Source organism: Plecotus auritus, assembly GCF_963455305.1.
Source record: "Plecotus auritus genome assembly, chromosome: 3".
Classification (NCBI taxonomy): Eukaryota; Metazoa; Chordata; class Mammalia; order Chiroptera; family Vespertilionidae; genus Plecotus; species Plecotus auritus.
Window position 1 is genome coordinate 109431482 of NC_137772.1, and position 26885 is coordinate 109458366.

Here is a 26885-nt window from a genome sequence, read left to right on the forward strand (position 1 = left end):
TAAAATTAATTTTTCACTTGTAATGCTGAAGACAAGACACCCATCAAAACACACATGGTTTCAAAATAAGTCAAAGGAAAATGGTTTGGGCACAATGAAAAGAAAGGATCCCAAGTCTAGTTTATAGAAAATATTCCTTTATTAACCTTTGGTCAAAAATATGTTTGTATATTTCCAGAAAACTCCTCCAAGCCTGTGTGGATTCCTGCAACAATGGATCCCAGAAAGAAACTGACCAGATTGCTCCAGCCATGAAGACAAGAGGAGAAACAGTCCAGAGATGGAAGATGGTGTAGTTGCCTTGCCATACTAACAGTCAGCAGCTGTGCATCACTGCAGCTTGCCCAGAACCAAGTCAGAAAAGATCGGACTTGCATTGCCACCATTTGCCCACTATCCAGAACTAGCATATGGTTGCTGGCATGTACACATAAGGAACTGTTGGACATTGAAATTGGGAATCAAAAAACTGTTGGCCCAGAAAGAAACTTACTACAGACTGATTCATTTGCCTCTCAGCATAACCACTATTGCTTGTCTCATTTTTGTTCTCAAATGTTTATTTCTAGTCTGCAGATTCAGAATGAGGAGTCTTAAAAGGACTCAAAACCTTTTAGGTGGCATTCACTTTTCAAGATTTTTTAAGGAAAAGAAAAGGAGGAGATGTGAGAAACCACCCATTGTCTTCACTAGCAGAGAGGTGTGGATGAGGAACCGGGAAGGCTGGAGACCTTGAGCTCTGGCAAAGGTCAGAGCTATGCACCCACTGTCTAGTTGAGACAAAGGTAGCTGAAGCAACTTCCACCTTTTAGTCTTATGTAAATCCTTGCTGATAGGCTATCACCGAGCTATTACTGGAATCACCTGCCTAAGGGCTGTGGGTGTATCCCAGACCTGAATAAAAGGGATGGCAAAGCCAGAGCAAAGCGAAGTCCTTCCTTGGGCTTCCACCTGGTCCCCAATTTCCAAATTTCCAAGACAAGTACTTATATCTTGTCTTGTCTCTTTCATTTGAATGCGGCCTCCTCCAGAGCCCGAACCCGAACCCTGAAACTGAACCCTGAACCATGCGGGACGTGGGACACACAATTTAATTCGTTTGAATGCTTCATAATTTTTTAAATTTTAATTGATTTTAAGTCTTATACCATGATGGTTAGAGAAGATGCTTGATATTATTGCAATCTTAATAAATTTATTGAGACTTATTTTGTGTTCTAACCTGTGTTATATTTTAGAAAATGTTTCATGTGCACTTGAATAGAATGCATATTCTGCTTCTTGTGGGAAAATGCTCTGAAGATATATCCATTGATGTCAACTGGGTGTTAAAATCCCCTACTATGACTGTCCATCTCTTCCATTATGTCTATCAAGATTTATTTATATATTTAGGTGCTCCTGCGTTGGGTGTATACATATTTACAAGGATTATGTCCTCATGGTGGATTGATCCCTTTATTATTATATTGTGTCTTTTTCCCTCTTATTTTAGCTTTTGTGTTTTTTAATAATTTATTGTATTGTTACAAGTATTACCAGAGGTCACTCATTTACCCCTCTTGCCCTCCTCCACCCATCTCCCACCACATGCTTGGCCTTTATCTGTCTATTGTCTGTATCCATGAGCTATGCATATATGGTGATAAGTTCTTCGGTTAATCTTTTCCCACCCTCCTTCCTGCCTTCACTTAGGTCTGTCCGTCTGTTTCAGACTTCAATGTCTGTGATCCTATCTTGTTTGTCAGTTTATGTTGTTCCTTAGATTCCACATATAAGTGACATCATGTGATATTTGTCTTTCTCTGACTGGCTTATTTCACTTAGCATAATATTCTCTGGGCATCTCTATGCTGTCTAAAATAGTAAGAGCTCCTTCTTTTTACTGCTACATAGTATTCCATGGTATAAATGTACTGCAGCTTATTTATCCACCCATCTACTGAAGGGCATTTGAGCTGTTTCCAGGTCTTAGCTATTGTAAATTGTGCTGCTATGAACATAGGAGTGCATATATTCTTTCTGATTGGTGTTTCGAGTTTCTTAGAATATATTCCTGGAAGGGGGATCATAAAGTCAAATGGCAGTTCCTTTTTTAATTTTTTGGGGAACATCCATACTATTTTCCATAATGGCTGCACCAATCTGCATTCCCACCAGTACTGTACTAAGGATCCCTTTTTTCCACAACCTCAGCAACACTTGTCATTTGTTGATTTGTTGATGGTAACCCCATTCTGTCATGTGTAAGGTGATGCTACAAAAAAAGAGAATGACAGGCTGATGAACATAGGTGCTAAAATCCTCAACAACATATTAGAAAATCAGATCCAGCAATATATTAAAAAGACCATACACCATGATCTAGTGAGATTTATTCTAGGGATGCAAGGCTGGTACAATATTTGCAAATCAATACATGTGATATATCACAGAAACAAAATGAAGAACAAAAGTCACGTGATCAGATCAATAGATGCAGAAAAAACATTAGATAAAATCAAGCACCCATTGTGGAGAAAAACTCTCAGTAAAGTGAAAATAGACAGGACATACCTCAAAATAATAAAGGCCATATATGACAAACCTATAGATTGCTTTGGGTAATATGGACATTTTAATGATTTTAAGTCTTCCATGAACATGGCATATTATTCCACTTGTTTGAATCTTTTTTTTTTTCAGGGTCCTGTATTATTCTGAGTTCAGGTCTTTTACTTCCTTGGTTAAGTTTATTACTAGGCGTCTTATTTATTTTTTGCAACGGTAAATTGTTTTTTCATTTTCTGTTTCTGAGAGTTCATTATTTGTATATAAAAATGCCATCAATTTTCTGATGCTAATTTTGTATCCTGCAATGTTGCCAAAGTCATTTGTTAAATCTAGTAGTATTTTGATGAAATGTTTAGGGTTTTCTGTGTACAATATCATGTCACCAATGAATAACAACAGTTTTACTAACTCCTTTCCAAGTTGGATGCCTTTTATTTTTCTTTTTGTCTGATCACTGTGGCAAGTACTTCTAGTACTATGTTGAGTAAGTGGGGAAAACAGACAAACCTGTCTTGTTCCTGTTTTTAAGGGAAATAATTGTATTTTTTGCACATTGAGTATGTTGGCTATTTATAGTTATTGTAATAGGAATATTGTGTTTTCTTTGTGGAGGCTAATAACTTTTTAGAGTATGAAACTAAATTACTTATATGAAGGATTAGAGTGGAATATTTAGGAAATTTATTACTATTTAAATTAATTTTTAGCATTTAATACAATAAGTGTAATATTTGTATATTTTGAGGGTATTATTGTTTAAATAAATTTGTAAATTTTTAGGTGAATGTAAAGAGTTACTGTTTCTTTGTTCTTGAAATGTTGAAAAAAGTCATTACATTAATTTATTTTTGAAAAATATTGTTATAGGTATGGTTGATAGTAAGGTATGTAGATTTGGAATCATTGGATTTCAAATCCTATGTTTTGGAATCATAGGATTTCAAGTCCTATGTTTTGGGATAATTAGTTTATCTATAGTTTTGAGATTTTGTATAAATTACCATTTTTATTTTTGTTTATTGAAAGGATAGGAGAATTACAGAGGTTTGTATATGGAATTATAAGATTTTAAATGGTAATTTTAATTTAAAAATATTAATAAGGAGAAGAGAAACATCTTTTTGTAGTCTTTAGTCCTATGTTTGCTTGTTTGTTTTTAAATTTTATTTTAGTTTTAGCTTTCTGTGAATTTTATTTAATAATTCTGTTGTTTTGTTTTTAGAACTTAGTACTTATATTAATTGGATTAGGTGAGAATAATCAGAATTATATGTATTAATAGTTAAATTTATTTTGTGGATGTATTTATTAGGTTTCCAGAGAAAACTGGGAATTCTTTTGGGTTTTAATTATATGTATGTATATGTATGTTTTATATTAGTTCTTTTTCAAAGAGAGTATTAGAATTATTACAAGTAAGTAGGGAATAGTAGTGGAAGGGATAAAGCAGAAGAATGAAAGGAGGAGAAGGGTAAATCTGGACAAGGAAGCTTACAGAGCAAAGGATATAGTGGAGGAGTTGTAGAAGGGGAGAGGAATGGGGTGCAGGCATTTATTAGTTTTAGAAGAGTTTAGAAATAGTCTTCATATTTTAAATCAATTTTGTAAAAAAGAATTTGCTTTTCTAGAAGTTTTTCATTTTAAATAAAGATATGCTTTTTTTTTACTCATTTAGTTTAATTTTAGAGTTGGTATTTTAAAAAATATTTATATGTAAAAAATAATTTACTTATTAATAGACAATTGCAATTTAGCGATTTAAGTTTATATAATTATTATTACTTTTTTTATTGTTTAAAGTATTATATCTGTCTTCTCTTTCCCGGCCACTCCTACCCCCCAGGACAAGCCCCCACTGCCCCAGTGTCTATGTCCATTGGTTATGCTAATATGCATGCATACAAGTCCTTTGGTTGATGCCTAACCCCCTGCCCCTCTCTACTCTCTGATGTTGGACAGTGTGTTCTGTGTTACCTTGTACCTGGATCTATTTTTGTTCAGTTTATGTTGTTCATTATATCCCACATATGAGTGAGATCATGTGATATTTATCTTTTTCCAACTGGCTTATTTCGCTTAACATAATGCTCTCCAGTTCAATCCATGCTGTTGCAAATGATAAAAGTTCTTTCTTTTTTATAACGCTATAGTATTCCATTGTGTAGATTTACCAGTTTTTTTAATCCACTCATCTGCTGATGGATACTTCAGCTGTTTCCAAATCTTAGCTTTGTAAATTGTGCTGCTATGAACATAGGGGTGCATATATCCTTTCTGCTTGGTGTTTCTGGTTTCTTGGGATATAGTCCTACAAGTGGAATTACTTGGGCAAATGGGAGTTCCATTTTTAAATTTTTGAGGAAACTCTATACTGTTTTCCACAGTGGCTGCACCAATCTGCATTCCCAAAAGAAGTGCATGACGGTTCCTTTTTTCTCCACATCCTCCCCAGCACTTGTCATTTGTTCATTTGTTGATGATAGCCATTCGGACAGGTGTGAGATGGTACGTCATTGTCGTTTTGATTTGCATCTCTTGGATAATTAGTGACTTTGAGCATGTTTTCATACGTCTCTCGGCCTTCTTGTAAGTCCTCTTTCAAAAAGTGTCAATTTAGGTCCATTGCCAATTTTTTTATTGGGTTGTTTATTTTCCTTTTGTTAAGTTGTATGAGTTCCCTATAAATTTTGGAGATTATCTGATATAGCATTGGCAAATATGTTCTCCCATGCAGTAGGCTGCCTGGTACTGGCACAAGAGCAGATATATAAACCAATAGAATATATAGAGAACCCAGAAATTGACCCAAGCCATTATGCTCAATTAATATTTGACAAAGGAGGCAAGAGCATACAATGGAGTTCAACACAGTCTCTTCAATAAATGGTGCTGGGAAAATTGGTCAGTTACATGCAAAAAAGTGAAACTAGATCATCAATTTATACCATACACAAAAATAAACTCAAAATGGTTAAAGACTTAAATGTAAGACAGGAAACCATAAAAATCTTAGAAGACTCCAAAGGCAGCAAAATATCAGACATATGTTTTAGCAATATCTTTACCAATACAGCTCTGAGGGCAATGGAAACTAAGGAGAAAATAAACAAATGGGACTACATCAAAATAAAAACCATCAATAAAACAAGAACTTGGTATTATTTTTAATTAATTTTTTAAAATTTTTTATATATTATTTACAGTTAAAGGCTTTTATTAAGAGTATAAAGGAGGGCTGAGGTTTGGGAGATAATGGCCTTTGAGGCATATTTTTATGTTAATCATATTATTATTTTTTTAGACATTTGTAGAGTCTGAATAAATTTTTTAGGGATGTTATACAGTGGATTAAAGTGTGTTGTTTATGATTTGAGTTTTATAAGGCTTTTATTCCTTGAGTTGTATTTAATTCTTTTATGTGTCTTTGTTTTTGTTGTTATTATTGTTTGATTGTTTTAAATATTTGGAAGGGCTTTCAAAAAATTAAAAATGGGACTGTTGTCTGAACCAGTGATCCCATTTCTAGGATTGTATCCTAAGAATCCTGAAACACTAACCAGAAAGAATATATGCACCTCTATGTTCATAGCAATGTTACTTACAATAGCTAAGATCTAGAAACAGCCCAGGTGCCCAACAGTAAGTTGTGGATAAAAACAAACAAACTGTGGTACAGAAATCTACTACAATAAAAACAATGAAAAAATCAAACACTTGGAGGCTAAATAGCATGCTATTAAACAATGATTGGTTTACCAAAGAAAACAAAGAAGATATAAAAATCATCCTGGCAACAAAAAACAATTAAAACACAACAATCCAAAATCTATGATACACAGTAAAAGCAGTCTTGAGAGGGAAGATCACAGCTTTATAGGCCTACCTCAAAAACAAGAAAAATGGTAATAAATTATTTAACCCTACAATTCAAAGAGTTAGAAAGAGAGCAACAAGAAAAGTCTAGCTTAAGCAGAAGGAAGGAAATAATAAAGATCAGAGTGAAAATAAATGACATAGAGACTAAAAAGATAATAAAAAATCAATAAAACCAAGAGCTGGTTCTTTGAAAGGATAAACAAGGTTGATTATTCTCTAGCCAGGCTCACCAAGAAGCAAAGAGAGAGGACCCAAATAAACAAAATCAGAAATGAAAGAAGTGAAGTAACAACCGATCTCACAGAAATACAAAGGATTATGAAAAAATACTATGAACAACTCTATTCCAACAAAATGGATAACCTAGATGATATGGAGATATTCTTAGAAAAATACAAGCTCCCAAAACTTAATAAGGAAGAATAAAAAAACCTGAATAAGCCAATAACTACCTAAGAAATTGAAGCAGTGATAAAAATCTTCCTGGAGAGCATTATGCTAAGCGAAATAAGTCAGTCAGAGAAAGATAAATATCACATGATCTCACTCATTTATGGAATATAATGAACAACATAAACTGCTGAACAAAAACAGATACAGAGACAGAGAAGCATCAATCAGACCATTAAACCTCAGAGGGAAAGAAGGGGAGGGTGGGGGTAAGGGGGAGAGACCAACCAAAGGACTTGTATGCATGCATATAAGCCTAACCAATGGACACAGACAACAGGGGGTGAGGGCATGAGTTGGGGGGGGGGGGTGCTGGGAGGGAATGAGGCGATAAGGACACATATGTAATAACTTAATCAATAAAGAAAAACATTTTTAAAAATCATCCAGCAAACAAAAGCCCTGGTCTGGTTGGCTTTACAGGGGAGTTCCAGCAAGTATTCAAAGAAAAAGTAAAACCTATCCTCCTCAGACTATCCCCAAAAATACAAGTGAAGGGACACTTCCAAGCTCTTTCTATGTAGCCAGCATTACACTAATTCCAAAACCAGATAAAGATACCACAAAAAAAAAAAAAAAAAAAAAAGAAGAAGAAGAAGAAGAAGAGAACTACAGGCCAATAGCCTTGATGAACATAGATGCAAAAATCCTCAATAAAATTTTATCAAATCGGATCCAGAATTCCATGACAAAGTGGGATTTATTCCGGGGATGCAAGGATGGTACAATATCCACAAATCAATAAATGTGATACATCACATAAACAACTTGAGAGACAAAAATCACATAATCATATCCATTGATGCAGAAAAAGCATTTGACAAAATCCAATGCCCTTCTTGATAAAAACTCTCATCAAAGTGGGAATAGAGAGATCATACTTCTATATAATAAAAGCCTTATATGAAAAACCTACAGCCAACATCATACTCAGTGGGCAAAAACTAAATCCATTTCCCCTAAGAACAGGAACAAGACAGGAATGCCCACTTTCACCACTCCTATTCGATATAGCACTGTAAGTGCTAGCCATAGCTATCAGACAATAAGAAGAAATAAAAGGCATGCAAATTGGAAAAGAAGAAGTAAAACTCTCCTTATTCACAGATGACATAATACTGTACATAGAAAACCCCAAAAACTCCATCAAAAAACTACTATCCCTAATGAATGAATTTGACAATGTAGCAGGATACAAAATTAACACCCAGAAATCTATGGCCTTTTTATACACCAATAATGAACTCACAGAAAGAGAAACAAACAAACCAAAAATCCCATTTACCACTGCAACAAAAAAATTAAGATACTTAGGAATAAACTTAGCTAAGGAGGTGAAAGACCTCTACTCATAAAACTACAGGATGTTGAAAAAAGAGATAGAGGAAGACATAAACAGATCAAAGAACATACCATGTTCATGGATTGGTAGAATCAACATCATTAAAATGTCCATAATACCCAAAGCAATCTACAGATTCAGTGCAATCCCCATTAAAATACCAAAGGCATATTTCAAAGACCTAGAACAAACTTTCCAAAAAATTCATCTGGAATAAAAAAAGAACCTGAATAGCCAAAGCAATCCTAAAAAAAGAAGAAGAAAGTTGGAGGGATCACAATACCAGATATCAAACTATATTACCAAGCCACTGTTCTCAAAACTGCCTGGTACTGGCACAAGAGCAGACATATTGACCAATGGAACAAAACAGAGAACTCAGAAATTGACCCAAGCTATTATGCTCAATTAATATTTGACAAAGGAGGCAAGAGCATACAATGGAGTCAAGACAGTCTCTTCAATAAATGGTGCTGGGAAATTTGGTCAGATACATGCAAAAAAAAAAAAAAATGAAACTAGATCACCACCTTACACCATACACGAAAACAAAATCAAAATGGCTAAAGGACTTAAATGTAAGACGGGATACCATAAAAATCCTACAAGACTCCATAGGCAGAAAAATATCAGACATATAGCAATATCTTTACTGACAGAGCTTCTAGGGCAATGGACACTAAGTAGAAAATAAACAAATGGGACTAGATCAAAATAAAAAGATTCTGCACAGCAAAAGAAACCATCAGCAAAATAACAAGAAAGCTCTCTGCATGGGAGAACATAATTGCCAATGCTATTTCAGATAAGGGTTTAATCTCCAAAATTTACAGAAAACACATACAACTTAACAAAAGGAAGATAACCCAATCAAAAAATGGGCAAAGGACCTAAATAGACACTTTTCAAAAGAGGATACACAGAAGTCTGATAGACATATGAAAACATGCTCAAAGTCACTAATCATACTCAATGGTGAAAAAACCGAAAGCTTTTCCTCTAAAATCAGGAACAAGAAAAGGATGTCTATTCTCACCCCCCTTATCCTATACTAGACGCCCAGTGCACGAAATTCGCTGATGCCCATTCTTCCTTAGTTTGATTTGCAATTACTCGTTGCACTGCTTCCGCTCCACGAGTACAACGACCTTGGTTTCATCTTCTGCGAGGCATTATTTGGATACTCACGAAATGAACGCTATGGTAAACGACACAGCTCAATTCCAACGCAATGTCACATGAAATAATTAAATCTAAATAAATAAAAATCTATGAAAATTCAATTTAATAATGCAATCGGAAACATTGAAATGGAATCGTAAAATATTTAGTATAGCGTGTGTTGCTTTTATGTCCAACAGATGGCACTGTTTTTCAAAAAAGCATGTTTTTGCCTGTCACAGGTGTGACATCTATATAATAGTAGGTATAAGGTATTTAAAAACACGTGCATATTCGAATGCAACGTTGTGTCAAAATTTCAAAGCAATTGGTGAAGAACTTTCGGAGATTTAAGATTTTGAACAAACGAACATTTACATTTTTATTTATATAGATTGCCTTTATTATGTTCAAGTACTTTCCTTTTATACCAATTTATTGTTTTTTAAAATCATAAATGGCTGCCTTATCTGCATCTATTGTTCTGATCATATAATTTTTATTATTTATTGTGTTAATATGGTATATTACATTAATCAATTTGCCTACATTGAAGCATCCTTGTGGCCCTGGGATGAACCCCATTTGATTGTGATATATTGTTTTTTTAATGTATTGTTATATTCAATATGTTAGTATTTTGTTTAGGAGTTTTGCAACTTTATTCATCTGAGATATTAGTAACATACCATATTAACACAATAAATAATAAAAATTATATGATCATAACACCAGGCCTCTATTTTAACATAATACTGGAAGTCCTAGCTAGAGCAATAAAGCAAGAGAAAAATAAAATATATCTAAATTGGGAAGGAAGAAGTTAAAGTGTCACTTTTTGCAGGTGACAAGATTCTTACATAAAAAAGCTAAATACCACAGCAAAAATCTATTAGAAAAAATAAATGCATATAGTAAAGTTTCAGGATATAAAAACAATGCACAAAGATCCTTTGTATTCCTATATACAAACAATAACATTTCAGAAAAAAAGTAGTGAAAAAAATTCTTTTGTAATTGTAAGAAAAAGGCTAAAACACCTAGGAATAAACTTAGCAAAGAATGTGAACAACCTATACATAAAAAAAGTACAGGACACTATTAAACAAAAATGAAACCCTGGGAGGGTGACTTGGTTGGTAGGAGCATCATCCCATGCACCAGTGGGTTGTGGGTTTGATTCTTGCTCAAGGCACCTTCCCAGGTTGTGGGTTCAATCCCCAGTTAGGTCACATACTGAATGTTTCCCTCTCACATCAGTGTTTCTCTCTCTCTCTGTCTCTGTCTCTCTCTGTCTCTCTCTCTCTCTCTCCTCACACCCTTGCTATGTCTTTAAAATAAAAGTTAAAAAAATAAAAGATTGCTGAGACTATCTGGGGCCCTAACAAAAAGAGAAAGAAAGAAAGAAAGAAAGAAAGAAAGAAAGAAAGAAAGAAAGAAAGAAAGAAAGAAAGAAAGAAAGGAAGGAAGGAAGGAGAAAGGAAGGAAGGAAGGAAGGAAGGAAGGAAGGAAGGAAGGAAGGGAGGAAGAAAGAAAGAAAGAGAGAGAAAGAGAGAGAAGAAAGGAAGGGAAGGAAGGAAGAAATTATGTATTCATGTATTACAAGACTCAACATAGCTAAAATGGATATATTACCAAAAGCAATATACAGATTCAAGGCAATCTTCACTAAAATACCAGTGGCATTTATTTTTAGATTAATAGAACCAAAAAAAAAAAATCATCAGATTTGTTTGGACCCACAAAAGGCCCCAAATAGCCAAAGCAATACTGAAGGGGTTAGGGAGAACTGGACATATCACCCTCCCTGACTTCAAATTACACTCCAAAGCTACAATAATCAAAACAGCCTGGTGTTGGCAGAAAAACAGGCACACAGACTAATCCTATATAATAAAAAGGTAATATGCAAATTGACCATCACTCCAACACACAAGATGGCTGCCCCATGTGGTCAAAGATGGCCGCCCCCATGTGGACACAAGATGGCCACCACAAGATGGCCAGCAGGGGAGGGCAGTTGTGGCCGATCAGGCCAGCAGGGGAGGGCAGTTGGAAGGGACCAGGCCTGCAAGGGAGGGCAGTTGGGGGTGATCAGGCCTGCAGGGGAGGACAGTTGTGGGGACCAGCCCTTCAGGGGAGGGCTGTAGGGGGCAACCAGGCCTGCAGGGGAGGGCAGATAGGGGTGACCAGGCCAGCAGGGGAGGGCAGTTGGGGGTGACCAGGCCTGCAGTAGAGGACAGTTAGGGGCGACCAGGCTGGCAGGGAAGGGCAGTTAAGGACAATCAGGCCAGCAGGGGAGCAGCTAGGTGTCAATCAGGCTGGCAGGGGAGTGGTTAGGGGGTGATCAGACTGGCAGGCAGAAGCAGTTAGGGGCAATCAGGCACGCAGGCAGGTGAGCGGTTGGGAACTAGCAGTCCTTCATTGTGAGAGGGATGTCCGACTGCCCTTTAGGCTTAATCCTACCGAGGGGTCCCAGATTGGAGAGGGTGCAGTTTGGGCTGAGGGACACACTGACCTGCCCCCTATGCACGAGTTTTGTGCACCGGGCCTCCAGTAGAACATAATTGACAATCCAGAAATCTATACTAATAAAAGCATAATATGGTAAATAGACTGGACATCTTCCGGATGTCATTCTGGACAAAGCCAAGGTGGCAGGGGCTGAGGCAGAGGTGGTTAGGGGCAATCAGGCCAACGGGGGCAGGGGGGCAGTTAGAGGTGACCAGGCTGGCTAGGGAGGGCAATTGGGGGCGATCAGGCTGGCAGGGGAGCATTTTAATAGTTGGCATGAGGTTAGCAATCAATAATTACATGAAACTTTTGAAAATGTGTCTCACTGTTCAATAGAACTTTCTTCTTCTCATGGAAACACAGCCTACTCAGAGGGTTCCCCTCACTGTTCCTTTCTCTTTTGTATTTATTGTAGATTCACAGGCTATTTCTTATGGTGAAAATAATAACTTATGGAAATAGACAAAAATGCCTCTCACCAACATCATGACAGAGATGGTGTTTGTTATAAAGAACATATCCTCAAAGAAGCAGGAAGGCATATATAATTTGGACAGATTCTAAGGTTGTAAAAAGTAAAGTTGTGTTTTGTTTTGTTTTTTTCTCTAAAGGGTGTGTATTGTCACTGTAGTATTTCCTTTTGAATGCATTGTAAAATGTATTATAAAGACATATATGCATCTCAGTATGTGGAATTCTCTTAGGGGTTTACTTTTAAAGGTACATTCAAACAGAATATGTAGAATATTGTTTATTAGAGTGAGACAAAACATTACATCAGTAAATGTTAGCTTTACATTTGCTTAATAGGCATTAAAATATTTCAGTTACTGATCACTAATTGGAATATGTTATTTCATGAAAAATACAAAAATATATTTGCATTGTATACAATAGATTTTCATATATATTGCACTCCTACCCTTGTTAGAAAGTGGACTTACAGCCTTAGCCAGTTTAGTTCAGTGGATAGAGCATTGGCCCACAGACTGAACGGTTCTGGTTCAATTCTGGTCAGGGGCACAAACCTGGGTTGCAGGCTCAATCCCTGGCGCTGGTCAGGATGTGTGTGTAAGGCAACCAATCAATGTGAGACATTGATTTTTCTCTCTTTGTGTCTCTCCTCCTCCCTTCCACTTTCTCTAAAAATCAATGGAAAAATATCTTTGGGTGAGGATTAACAAAACAGAACAGAACAGAACAGAACAAAACAAAAAATTAAAGGGCACTTACGTGCATTATAAACTTCATTACTATGTTTGCAGATAGATGTGTTCTCACATATTTTATAAAAGCCATTGTTTAACATTAAGAAAATCTGAAAAGAGTTTAGAGATGTTAATGTAATTTGTAGTGAAGAATAAAAAGAGATTCAGTGAAAAAAAGGAAATCATTTGTTCTCTTTTTGGTTGTTTTCTGGAGAGATATTATAGGAGCCAGCTTTACTTCAGTTTGCCTCAGCATTTTGGAGAAGATGATCTAAAAGTAGTGATCCTAGAAGTTTATAACCCAGCTCAAGGCTGGGCTTGAGATAAATCCATGAGAAAAGCAGTTGGCTAGATAGAAAGATAAATTTAGAAATAAGAAAAGTGGGGGGACATCAGAGGAATGTCTGTGAGAGAGCACCTTGTCCTCTCTTCCTGAAATTTCAATAAATTAACCAACCATAATTCAACAAAGAAATCACTGCTCAACACAGATGCATGCCTGAGAGACCCATACATTGAAACATCTAAACGTGGGCAACCAGGAATAAACAGGGAGACACAGAAGAGAGGGGAGTGCAGATGGCTCACAGACTCAGTCCTGTAGCCTGGAGCTCACAGCTCAGCTGGGAATGGGGAGAAAGCTGGTGGTAGCAGGTGCTTCCTTTGGCCAGGAGGAACAGAGAGCTGCTTAGAGGAGGAAGTAAGAGGAGGAGCAGCCCAGGAGAATGAGCAGTAAGTGGAGCAAACAGGGTCTGAGTTAGCAGACACCTGACAGAACACAGGGTTCTGCCATGCATCTCTCCGCTGTTGAGCAGGGCAGTGATGTTTCAGACAAAGAAATGGAACCACAGAGCACTGCCACTGCTTAGACTCCCAAAACTCACTTCCTTTGCCCTTGGAGTCAGGTTCAGGAACATATTATCTGTAAACCAAGATCTGTTGGTGATTCCCAGGAGGGGTACTTGGGGAGACACTCCACAGAGGTAGAATTCGCCATTACAGTGAGGCAAAACAAACCCCATGCCCAGGCAGCACAGTTGTACTTTCTTAGGAAGCCTTGGAGGTCAAGTCTGGGAAATCACATAGGTAAAAAAAAAAACCAACCTTGCAATTTTTCATCTACTGGAAAATAACAGAAAGACCTCTTCAGAGAAAGCTACATGCCTGGACAAAGAAGAATAGCAAATACCATAAGTAACCACAGTAATAAGGATGATCAGAAAGAAAATTAAAACTTCCCAGGAAACAAACTGGAACACATGGAAATATGATATATAAATGACAGGGATTTCAATATTGCAGTTCTGAAAATACTCAACAAGATGTGAGAAAATACAGACAGGCAATTCAATGTACTCAGAAAACAAATCAATGAATGAAACAAGTACTTTACCAAAGAGATTAAAACCTTAAAAAAGAACGAATCAGAAATTCTGGAAATGAAGTATGCAATTAAGAAGATTAGGAATGAACTACTGAACATGGAAAACAGAGCCAACCACATGGAGGAAAGAATTAGTGATAGTGAAGATAAGAATCAAGAAATGACACAGAGGGAAGAATAAAGAGCTCTGAATGTAAAGAAAAATAAGAGTTCTATGAGAACTATCTGATTCCATCAGAAAAAGCAATATTAGAATTATAGGCATTGCAGAGTAGCAAGAGAGGGAGCAGGGAAAGGAGAGTCTGTTCAAACAAATGGTGGATGAGAACTTAACCAACCTATGGAAAGAGCTAGATCCCTGAAACCAAAAAGCAAACAGAACATCTAGTTACCTAAATCCAAAGAGGCTCTCTTCAAGGCACTTGGTATTATGTAAAACTATAAAAAATTAATGACAAAGAAAAAATTCTCAAAGCAGCCAGGGAAAAGAAGGAAGTGATCTACAAAGGAAAACACATCAGAATTTCAACAGACTTTTTTTCAGCAGAAAGTCTACAAGCCAGAAGAGAGAAGAAACAAATATTCAAATGTCTGAAAGAGAAAAATAACCAGCCATAAGTAACATACCTGGCAAAAATTATCCTTTAAATATGAATGAGAAATAAAGATATTCCCAGGCAAACAGAAGCTGAGGATTTTATCACCAGAACACTTCAATTGCAGGAAATACTCAAGGGAGTTATTCTACATGAAACAAAGAATATAAGGCCACAACACTATGAGTAAAATCACCAAAACATTTACATCATAAATATGCATAATTTGTGACAATAAACACATAAAAGGGAGGGCTAAAAGTCTGAACTGGCAAAGAAGCATGAATATCAGATGCACTCCAAAGAAAAAAAAACAAACATTTTTTAATAAACCTAATGGTAACCACACACAAAAATTCCCAAACCAGGAACATAGCTTAATAAAAGAGGTAAAAAATGAAAAGAAGTATGGAATACCAACAGAAACACAAAAGAAAAGAACTAATGGAAGCACAAAGCTACCAGAAAACAAAAGATAAAATGGCTATAGGAAAGCCTCATATATCAATAATTACTCCAAATGTAAATGGTCTGAATTTACAATAAAGATACACAGAATAGCAGAGTGGATCAAAAAGCAAAACCCAACCATATGCTACCTACAAGAGACACATCTAAGCTGCAAAGACAAAGGTAGATAAAAAGTAAAAGGGTGAAAAATGATTATCCAAGAAAATAACATCCACAGAAAAGAAATGTAGCCATCCTTATATCTGACAAAATAGATTTCAAGATAACAAAAGACAAAGAAGCACACTTATAATAATGGGAACACTACATCAAGAAAACATAACACTTCTTAATGTACACTGAGTGGCCAGATTATTATGATCTCTGAATGCATAATAATCTGGCCACTCAGTGTATATTCTATATAATAAAAGGCTAATATGCAAATTGTCCCCTCAACCAGGAGTTTGACCAGGAGGCAGGCCGACCAACTGCCCATGTTCCCTCCCCTTGGCCAGGCTGGCCAGACCCCACCCATGCACAAATTCATGCACCAGGCCTCTAATATATATATATATATATATATATATATATATTCAGAGATCATAATAATCTGTCCACTTGTATATGCACCCAACCAAAATATATAAAACAACTACTCACAGCACTAACAGGAGAAACAGATATAAACACAATAATAGTTGGAGACCTTAATACTGTATTGACAGCTCTAGACAGATAACCAAACAGAAAATCAATGAAGAAATACCAACATTAAATGAACATAATTGACATGTATAGAATCTTTCACCCCAGAACATCAGATTATACACTCTTCTCCAGTGCACATGGAGCATTCTCAAGGATAGACCATATATTGGGTCACAAAATTAGTGTCAACAAATACAAAAGGATTGAAATCATACCAAGCATCTTCTCAGACCATGTTGCCTTGAAATTAGAAATAAACTACAAAAAGGAAGTAAAGAAACTCACAAATATATGGAGATTAAACTACATATTACTAAAAAGTGACTGGGTCAAAAAGGAAATAAAAGTTGAGATTAAAAAAAAATATAGACAAATGAGAATGACAATACAGCATTTCAGAACTTACAGTGAAAGCAGTAATAAAAGGGAAGTTTCTATCATTATAGGTCTACCTCAAGAAACAAGAGATATCCAAAGTAAACAACCTAACATCACATCTTAAAGAAGTAGGAGAAGAAGGACAAAAGAAACTCAAAATCAGCAGAAGAAAGGAAATAATAGCAATTAGATCAGAATTAAATGAAATATTGATGACAAAAAGACTATACAAAAATTAATAAAAAATACAACACAATCAAGTGGCGTCATTCCAGGGGCACAAGGATGGTTCAACATATGCAAATCAATCAATGTAATATGTCACATTAACAAAAAAAATGATAAAATGATATTATCAATATATGCAGAAAAAGCATTTGGTAAGATAAACATCGATTTATGATTAAAACACTCAATAAAATAGGAGGAGGAAAGTATCTCAACATAATAAAGGCCATCTATATATATAAAACCCTAATATGCAAATAGGCCAAATGACTGAACAACTGAACAACCGAAAAACCGGTCACTATGATGTGTGCTGACCACCAGAAGGTGCGCATGAAACATGGCAGATGTCAGCAGCAGGTGGCAGAGTGTGGAACATGGTGGGTGTCAGCCACAGTGGGATGGTGGAGCAAGAGAGCGGGGGTGCCAGACCAAGGCGGGGTGCCGGTCGCTGTCACGGGGGCGAGCCTCTGGTGTTTACTGAAAATTCTTTGCTCCCACGTGCCGCGATCCCGCCCGGTGCTTGCACTTGCTGCCAGGGCCAGCCCTGCTTGCACCCGCTGCTGGTGCCTGGTGCTGGCCCCAATTGCTCAGTGATGTCAGTGGATGCGAGTGGTGACTGCCGGCCCCAATTGCTCCTCAGGGCTTCTCCATCTCCCCCTGCTCCTGAGGGGCAATCAAGGCCGGCAGCTGCCTCTGGCACCTGCTGCCAGCAATAGCCCTGCTTGTACCTGCAGCTGGCACCAGAGACACCACTTGGCACTGTTAGCCAGTGTGAGAGGCAGCTGCTGGCCCTGATCGCCCCTGAGGGTTTCTCCACCTCCTCCTGCTCCTGAGGGGTGATCAGGGCAGCAGCCACCGCTCACACCCGCTGATGGTGCTGGCCCCACTTGCACCCACTGCTGACACCAACCCCAATCGCTCTGCACCATCAACGGGTGTGAGCAGGGCCGGCGTTGTCAGTGTGTGGGAGCAGCGGGAGTGGGGCTGCCAGCAGACAGGAAACCAGGGGCCATGGAGGGAGTGGCCAGGCAGGGTCACAGAGGATGTGCCAAGACCCACCCTTGTGCCCACTGCAGCCTTGTGGCCCACAGTTCCTTTCAAGGTGCACGAATTTGTGCACTGGGCCCCTAGTATATGATAAACCCTCAGCTAATATTATACTCAATGGTGAAAAACTGAAAGCTTTTCCTCTAAGATCAAGAATAAGACAAGAATGTCCACTCTCATCACTCTTGTTCAACATAATGCTGGAAGTCCTAGCCAGAGTAATAAAGCAAGAGAAAGAAATAAAATGCATCCAAACAGGGAAGGAAGAGGTCAAACTGTTACTTTTTGCAGACAACATGATTATCTATACTAATAAAAGCCTATGTGGCCCTCGTGCCTTTGTGTGACCCCCTCATGTCATCACAAGATGGCCACCCCCATGTTGTCACAAGATGGCCACCCCTACACCATCACAAGATGGCCACCCCCATGTCGCCACAAGATGGCCGGAAGGGGAGGGCAGTTGGGGGCAAGATCAGGCCAGCAGGGGAAGGCAGTTGAGGGTGACCAGGCTGGCAGAGGAGGGCAGTTGGGGGTGATCAGGCTGGCAGGGGAGGGCAGTTGGGGGCATTTGGGCTGGCAGTGAGCAGTTAGGCATCAATCAGGCCAGCAGGGGAGTGGTTAGCAGGGTGGGCAAACTTTTTGACTCGAGGGCCACAATGGGTTCTTAAGCTGGACCAGAGGGCCAGAACAAAAGCACGGATGGAGTGTTTGTGTGAACTAATATAAATTCAAAGTAAAGGAGCGGAGGGGAGAGCAAGAGAACCAGAAAGAATAGCCGGATCCGGCCCGCGGGCCATAGTTTGCCCATGGCTGGGTTAGGGGGTGATCAGGCTGGCAGGCAGAAGCAGTTAGGGGCAATCAGGCAGGAAGGCAGGAGAGTGGTTAGGAACCAGCAGTCCCAGATTGTGAGAGGGATGTCTGACTGATGGTTTAGGCCCCATCCGGCAGTTGGACATCCCCGGAGAGGTCTCAGATTGGAGAGGGTGCAGGCTGAGCTGAGGGACATCTTGCCAGTGCATGAATTTCATGCACCAGGCCTCTAGTCTATACTAATAATAGAGAAATATGCTAATTGGCCAGGACGCCATCATGCAACAACCAATCAGGATGGGGGCGGCGCCGTGGCAGAGAGCTTGCCTGCACCAGGGTCCAAAGGGTGTGAAGAGGAAGGGAGAGCCGATAGGCAGTTAGGGGGATCAGGACCAGGAAGAGAGAGCAGTTAGGTCCATCAGGCTGGCAGAGGAGCAGTTAGGGGCATCAGGCAAGCAGGCAGGTGAGTGGTTAGGAGCCAATAGTCCTGGATTGCTAGAGGGATCCCGGATTAGAGAGAGTGTGGGCAGAGTTGAGGAACCCCCCCCCCCCAAACCCCATGCATGAATTTAATGCACCGGGCCTCTAGTATATATAAAAGCCAAGTGACCATAATGACTGGAATGACCAGAATGACCTGTTGTTATGATGCACACTGTGCCTGGCCAACTGGCTCAATGGGGGGTGGGACCAGCCGGCCAATCTCCTGCATCCACTCCCCCTGGTCAGCCACTCCAATTGGCCCTGATTGGGGCGTGCCAGCCAGACCCCACCCAGACACAATTCATGCACCGGGCCTCTAGTGTATATAGAAAACCCTAAAGACTCTGCAACAAAATTTTAGAAACAATAAACAAATACAGTTAAGTTGCAAGATACAAAATCAATGTGCAAAAATTCATTGCCTTCCTGTATACTAAGAACAAAACTTTAGAAAAAGATATGAAAAAAATAATTCATTTTGCAATTGCAAACAAAAGAATAAAGTACCTAGAAATAAACTTAAGGAATGTGAAAGACCTATGTACTGAAAATTACAAAGCATTATTAAAAGGGATTGAAAAAGACACAACAAAATGGAAAAATATTCCATGTTTATGGATTGGAAGAATTAACATAGTTAAAATGACCATATTACCAAAAGCAATATACAGACTTAACCCAATCCTCATCAAAATCTCCCAATGTCATTTTTTAAAAAAACATAGAACAAAAAATCATCAGATTTTTATGGAACCACAAAAGACCCCAAAGAGCCAAAGCAAGCTTGAGAAAAAAAGAAGGACCTAGAGGTATCATAGTAACTGACTTCAAATTTTACTACACAGCTATTATAGTCAAAACAGCATGGTATTGGCAGGAAAACAGACACACCGATCAATGGAACAGAATAGAGACCCCAGCTATAAAATCACATGTATATGGACAGATAATTTTTGACAAAGGAGCCAGAAACATACAGTGGAGTAAAGATTGTCTCTTCAAAAAATGGTGCTGATAAAACTGGAAAGCCATATGCAAACAAATGAAATTATATTACAGTTTGTCCCCATATACAAAAATTTATTTAAAATGTATCTGAGATCTAAATATTAGACCTGAAACAATAAATTATACAGAAGAAAATATGGGGACCAAACTTATGGACCTTAGTCATAGAGGACATTTTATGAACTTGACCCCAAAGGCAAGGGAAGTAAAGGTAAAAATAATTATATCAAACTAAAAAGCTTCTACACAGCAAAAGAAACTGACAACAAAACAAAGAAGCAGCCAACCAGATGGGAGATGCTATTTGCAAACAGTAGCTCTGACAAAGGTTTAATTCCAAAATAGATAAAGAACTATAAAACTCAACACCAAACAAATTAACAACTCAATTAAAAAGTGGGCAGAAGACCTAAAAATACACCTCTCCCAAGAAGACATACAAACAGCCAATCCTATATAATAAAATCCTAATATGCAAATCTACCAAACTGCAGAACAACCCCGGTGCACACTGGTTCATGCACACTGACCACAGGGGGCAGACGTTCAATGCAGGAGCTGCCCTAAGCCTGCAGGCCCCAGGCCAGCCAAGGCGGGTGCCAGTGGGGGTCCTCTGATCACCCCACTGATTGCCCCACAGATCAACCCTGATCTCTGGCCAGGCTTAGGAACCCTACCCATGCATGGATTTCGTGCACTGGGCCTCTAGTAGATATATGAAAAGATGTTCAACCTCACTGGCAATTAGGAAAGCAGAAATCAAAACTAAGAGGTAACACCTCACACCTATTAGTGTTGCCATTATTAACCAGACAAGCGATAACTAGTGTTGGAGAGGTTGTGAAAAAAAGGGAACCCTCATTCCCTGTTGGTGAGAATGTAGACTTGTACAGCCGCTATGGAAAGCCATCCAGCAATTCCTCAAAAATTTAAGAATAGAACTACTTTACAACCCAGCAATCCCTCTCCTGGGTGTATACCTAAAAATCTTGAAATAATTTATTCTCAAAGATATATGCATCCCTATATTCATTGCAGCATTAATCATGGTGGTCAAGACATAGAAACAACCAAAGTGTCCTAAGAATTAAGACTGGATAAAGAAGATGTGGAACATATACTCAATGGAATACTACTCAGCCATAGGAAAGGATGAAATATTGCCATTTGCAGCAACATAGATGGACCTTGAAAATATTATACTAAGTGAAATTAAGTCAGTCAGAAAAAGCTAAGAACTGTATGATTTCACTCATATGTGGAATATAAAACTGAAACTTGTGAACACAAACAGCAGTGTGGTGGTTGCCAGAGGGAAGATGGTGGAGGGAGAAGGGGGTCCTAATATATGGTGTCAGGAGAAGATTTGATTGGGTAGTGGGCACAAGGTGCAATATACATCTTGTAACAGAAACCCTCACCTGAAACCTGTATACTCATGTTGACCAATATCACCCCAATAAATTTAAGTAATAAGAAAATAGATTTAATAGAACAAAAAAGCAGTGTGCACATCAAACCAGTAATTTCTAATGATATCTCCTTTATTCATGTAAAAACTCCCCTCCAAAACACACACACACACACACACACACACACACACACACACACACACACATCCTCGACCCATTAGAACAAAGAAGGAGAAAAAAAATAACCAAGAAGAAAATTCATTAATTTTGCACTTTGGAGTCTCTGTGTGGATGCGGGCTTACCACCTCCCTTGGGGAAATATTTTTAGGAAGAAATTGATCCCCCTCACACGCACCCCCTCCCCCCAACACATCACTGATTCCAGAAGGTGTAACAATGCCTTCCTGAGACCAGGAGAAAGGGTTGTCACTCTTCTGTTGCACAAGCAGGAAGCTGGAACAATAATCTGCTCAGATGCCATTGGCAACTAACTGCTTTCCAGGGCTTTAGGAAAATAAAGAAAATCAAGTAGAAACCAAAGATTCTTGAATCGGATACTCACTGACTAAGATTGCACATGGCCACCACTCTGGATTTTACAATGGTCTAGCAAGCCATAGGATCTAGACCAACCAAGCCTCTGTGAGTGACAAGCTGGGAATCATAGTGTTGCAGTTACTGCAAGTTAGTGCCAACTTTGCTATTATATAGATTTACCTCTCTGCACTTTAATCTTATTTTCATCTGTGAACACCAGAGATTGGCCAGGAGATCACTTTTATCCTGAAATTTCACTAGCTATGGGAGCATCTCTCTCTTTCACACACACACACACACACACACACACACACACACCAATTGACACAGAACGTCCAATTCCTAAGCTGGTGAGCGTTTTGCATTTTATTTAATAATTTAATATTTGGAAACTTACTGATTTCCTATGCCTGTTGGAAAGACCAAGCTGAGTGAGGGTGGGAGAAACGCTGTGCTTCATCATTTGTTCATTGCGGCTGTCTCCATTGTTGACTTTAGAGGCAAACCTTGTAATCCTGCTCTTGCAGGGGAAGTCTGACACCTTGAGGACTGGAGAGGGGGTGCGGGAGCCCAGAGGAGCAAGAGTGGGAGAAGCTTTGAGAGTTGCCAAGTGGGGGTGAGGTTACTCTTTCAAGTCTGGAGGCCTGCCTCCTGGATGCTTGTTTATTGGGGTAGGAGCAGGGATTCTGAAGCAGAGTCCTGGCACGAACTGAAGTCGGACATCTCAGCAGAGCTCGCCTAAGCCTGAAGGTGTGGCTTGCTTCCAGAACCACTGGCTGGATTCTGGCCACCAACTTGCTTGGATGAAGACTGGCCTGTGGTGAGCTCCCTACTCAACTGGCTGCCTCGAGGCCCCGTTGAGATAATTCCGGGCCAGTGGAGCTAGGAACCAGGCGTCAGCTTTTGCCAGTACGCTGGTGTCCTCCACAGACACGCAGTGCCGTGCGTGGGACGCGCATCTTCAGGGACTGTCCCTTCCAAGACAGTCTGTGTGGACGCGGAGTCAGAGCCCCCAGGCTCCGAAGGCGGGGTTCCTTCCTCTGTGCTCATCAGCTGTCTTTCGTGGGAACACTAATTCTGTCCCTAGGGATCGGTGGGGGCGGGGGTGGGCGAGTTCTGCTTCCCTGGTGCTCACCTACCGCTCCAGGGCCACCCCTCCCCCACCTCTCAAGGCGTCGCTCTGTGAGCATTCTCTCTCCGCCCAGTTCTGTGCCAGCTGCGAGGGCTCCAGCTTCCTGCGTCTTCCTTTAGAATGCTTTGAAACTCCGCAGAGACTAAGGAATTCCATTAGAATTTTCCCGGCGCTCGCCTTGGACTGAACCCCTTTCAGCCAGAAGATTGCAACTTTGCAGGTAAAGAGGGTGTCGCCTCATACAGCTCCATTTGACCTGAGTTGCACTTAGTCTCCTTTCTGGGATCTCGGTTAAGTTTCTCAAGCTGCCTGGGAAGCCAGCTCTTTCCTGGGAGGCGGATTGACATCTCTGGGGGATTAGGAGTTCAAAAGGCTCCCGCTGCATGGTTTCTCTTTAAAACTCTACTGGATTTGTGAAGCTTTCTGTGGCTGACCCGTGCTGAGCAGGAGTTTGGGGATGCTTCTTAGCCTCTCACCACACCCTGCTATAATGCAGGGGAGAGGGCTAAGAATGAACCCCCGGTGTGATTTATAAGGTAAACAAAGCAGCTGCAACCAAGCCTCGATGCTGGGAGGAAAGCTGTTTTGTTGTTTGTGTGTGTGTGTTTTTTTTTACCCTTTTATGCATTGGGAGAAAAGAAAGATCTTGGTGGCCACTGGGAGTATATAAGTGAGCCCTTCCTAGCCACTCTGGGTACCTAAACTGGGGGAATGAAGAAAGGATAGTGATCAATATCCTGTCGATCAGTTACACTCTGCGTCATTTTTAGTCTCTGCGTCATTTTTAGTCTCTATCAAGAAACAGAAACCCCTGTTGCTGGACCAAGTCTTGGGATTCCTAGTACGTTTGGCAACTGTAATTCCAATGACTCTGTTTACTACTTAGGTAAATCACTGAGCTTCACAGCACAACTTGTTCTAGCGGTGAACGCTCCTGCCTTTTGTTACTAGAGGATACTGGAAGAGAATAGAGTTTGAGAGAGTCAGAAAGGGAGCTCTTGTCTGTATCCACTATGTTGTATCCCTGTTCACAGGGTTTCTTATGGAACCTTCCCTATTAAATTCCCCACCTATAAAATGCAGCAGGTTGCTTATTGAGTAAGCACAAAGCCAAATGAGTGAGAGAAGGCAGAAGCAAGGTTTACTTGTTTTATTAAAAAGAATTTTAGAACATTCTTATAAAACGGAAAATAATTTCAGGTATCTTATCTTTTTTAACTCTCCTATCATATTATACATTACAAAATCTTTAATAGAAAAGGTTAACTAGAATTTTTAAAAAAGTAAACCTTTGAATTAAATAATGAGAGTGAGTGGGTGGATTTGTTAAAACATTGCAATCATTATCATAGTGGCATGGTTGTATTTACTCTTACATTTGTAATATTTGTTACACCTACTTCTATTCACCTGGACAGTAGTTCAGGAAATACTCCCCGTTCCCCTTAAGTATTTAAGGCAAAAAAATCAAGATATAGGGATAACTAGTACTTAGATATTAAGTCAAAATTTAATAAGACATAGTTAAAGAAACACTTAAAAACTATATGAATTAATGCAGTTAATGCAAATCAACACATCAGTAGACTTTAAATGGACTTTATCAAAGTAATATATGAAAATATCTTTGATTAATAAAGCTTAGCACAGACAGACAGAAAGAAAGTTCTTACATTGTTTATGTAAGGTTCAAGGTGCAGGAAATGGGAGTTGGAGACCAAGACATGTTAAAGAGGAAGTTTATTCTGCACTAATGAGTGAGATTCTGCACTAATGAGTGAAGAGGGTAGAAAGACCAGGATTAGAGGAGAGGGAGGAGAAGAAGGAGGACCTCAGCTGGGCGGGGAGAGACAGCAACACGTGTAGAGGTGGAGACGCCTTCTGAGGGGAGGAACAGGAAGGGGTGGGCCCCAGGGCACTCAGCATGCAATTATTGGTGGTTTAATGTCTCGGGGATGTCCTGGCAGATGCAGGTTACATCATACTCCACCTACCAGTTGGGGGAAGGGAGGATCTATCATTCCAGGCTTTTGGTGATATTAAAAAAAATTGAGAGTCCAGGCAAGGTCAGGGGGTGAAGGTCCATTTTCTGTAGCTACTTCCTGCTGAGAGGGGGCATCATTAGGGGCGTCTACCCGGGGTCTCAAGGATTTTGGTGAATTCAAGGCCAGATAGATCTCTCCCACCTTCTGGTTGGTGAATGCATGCATTCTGTTCTGCAAGAATCTAGTGAAACAGCACATGAGACAGGGGCCAAAGAGCAAGATTAAAGGAACAGATACCAGTGGGCCTAATGATGGGAGGAGCCATGGGGTTAGTGAGCGAAAAACAGGGAGTGTTTTCTGTGCTGGACGAGGGTGCAGCAGCATGGTTTCCCCAAGGGACTGGTTGGTAAAGTCTTGAGAGCGATCCTGTTGAGTCACTTGGGAGGTAAAAGCTGGTCCTGAGGCTGCCACAGCATCACTTGTCTGGTTTTGCTGCTCTTCTGGGCCTGGAGCTGAAATACAACCTGGGGGTAAGGTTCTTGAGGAGGACTGAGTCCCCCAGCTGGAGGGCTGGTCCTCAGGAGTCTTGGTTGGCTGGTTCTGGCCTGGGCAGAAACTTGTCAGCATGTTCCCGGAACTTAAGAAGGTGAGGCTCCTTGGTGTTGCCCGGATTCTGGTCAGGGCCATGGGCAGGAGGTCCAGCCAGGAGCTGCGAATTTCTAGAGAGAGTTTAGTTAGATGGCCTTTAAGGAGGCTGTTGATCCTCTTGATCTTACCCGATGATTGTGGGCGGTAGGGTATGTGCAGTTTAGTTAAGTCAGGGTTAGAGAGAGGAAAATCTGAGAGTCCTGCCCGAGGTTGAGTGAGGGCCTCTGATGACCTCGGGGCAGGAGTGCATTGCCGCAGGTTGGGTTGAGGCAGTGGGAAGGAGCGTGGCTGGGTTCAGGGCTGGGGACTGAGTTAGGGAGATGTCAGGACTCTCAAGGAACAGAAGATGGAGTTCTGCACGCGAGAGGAGGCAAGGAGAGATAAGGATCAGTGGGACAGAAGATCCTATAGTCTATGGGTGGAGAAGACCTGTAAGGGTTGCTGGAGGCAGATCTTCTGGGCCTCCTTGGTGAGAATGGTGGCTGCAGCCAGAGCCCGGAGGCAGGGCTGCCATCCCCGAACCATGGGATCAAGCTGTCTGTACAGGTAGGGTACAGGGGTTAAGGCTGACCCTAGAGGCTGGGTAAAGACCCCCATAACTATTCCTGTCTTTCATCAGTAAATAGTTGGAAAGGCCTAGACATGTCCAGGAAAGAGAGAGAGAGAGAGAGAGAGAGAGAGAGAGAGAGAGAGAGAGAGAGATGCCAGAAGGGTATCCCGGAGCTTAGAAAAAGCCAGGTGAACGAGGGAGGGTGAGGAGAGGGGGCCTACTGGTGTTTCTTTAGCGGCCTGGTATAGGGGCTTAGCTAGGAGAGCAAAGTTTGGGACCCAATGGTGGAAGAATCCTACCAGCGGAGGCCAGCTGTATGACTCTGAGACATGTCCAGGGAGGGGCTGCAGAGAAGGAGATCATCTACATACTGGAGAAGAGTGCTGGGTTCTAACGAGCATTGTCGGAGGTCTCT

The 26885-nt window shown here is 40.0% G+C and overlaps 1 protein-coding gene across 1 annotated transcript in view; it reads left to right on the forward strand.

Annotated features, from left to right (window-relative positions):
- The first annotated feature begins 23380 nt into the window (after positions 1-23380).
- The window catches only part of TRPC4 (transient receptor potential cation channel subfamily C member 4), a 497078-nt gene continuing 493573 nt past the window's right edge, over positions 23381-26885 (forward strand). The window contains exon 1 of the mRNA XM_080659641.1: positions 23381-23507. The gene's annotated coding sequence lies outside the window, so the exon portion shown is untranslated. The remainder of the gene's footprint in view (positions 23508-26885) is intronic.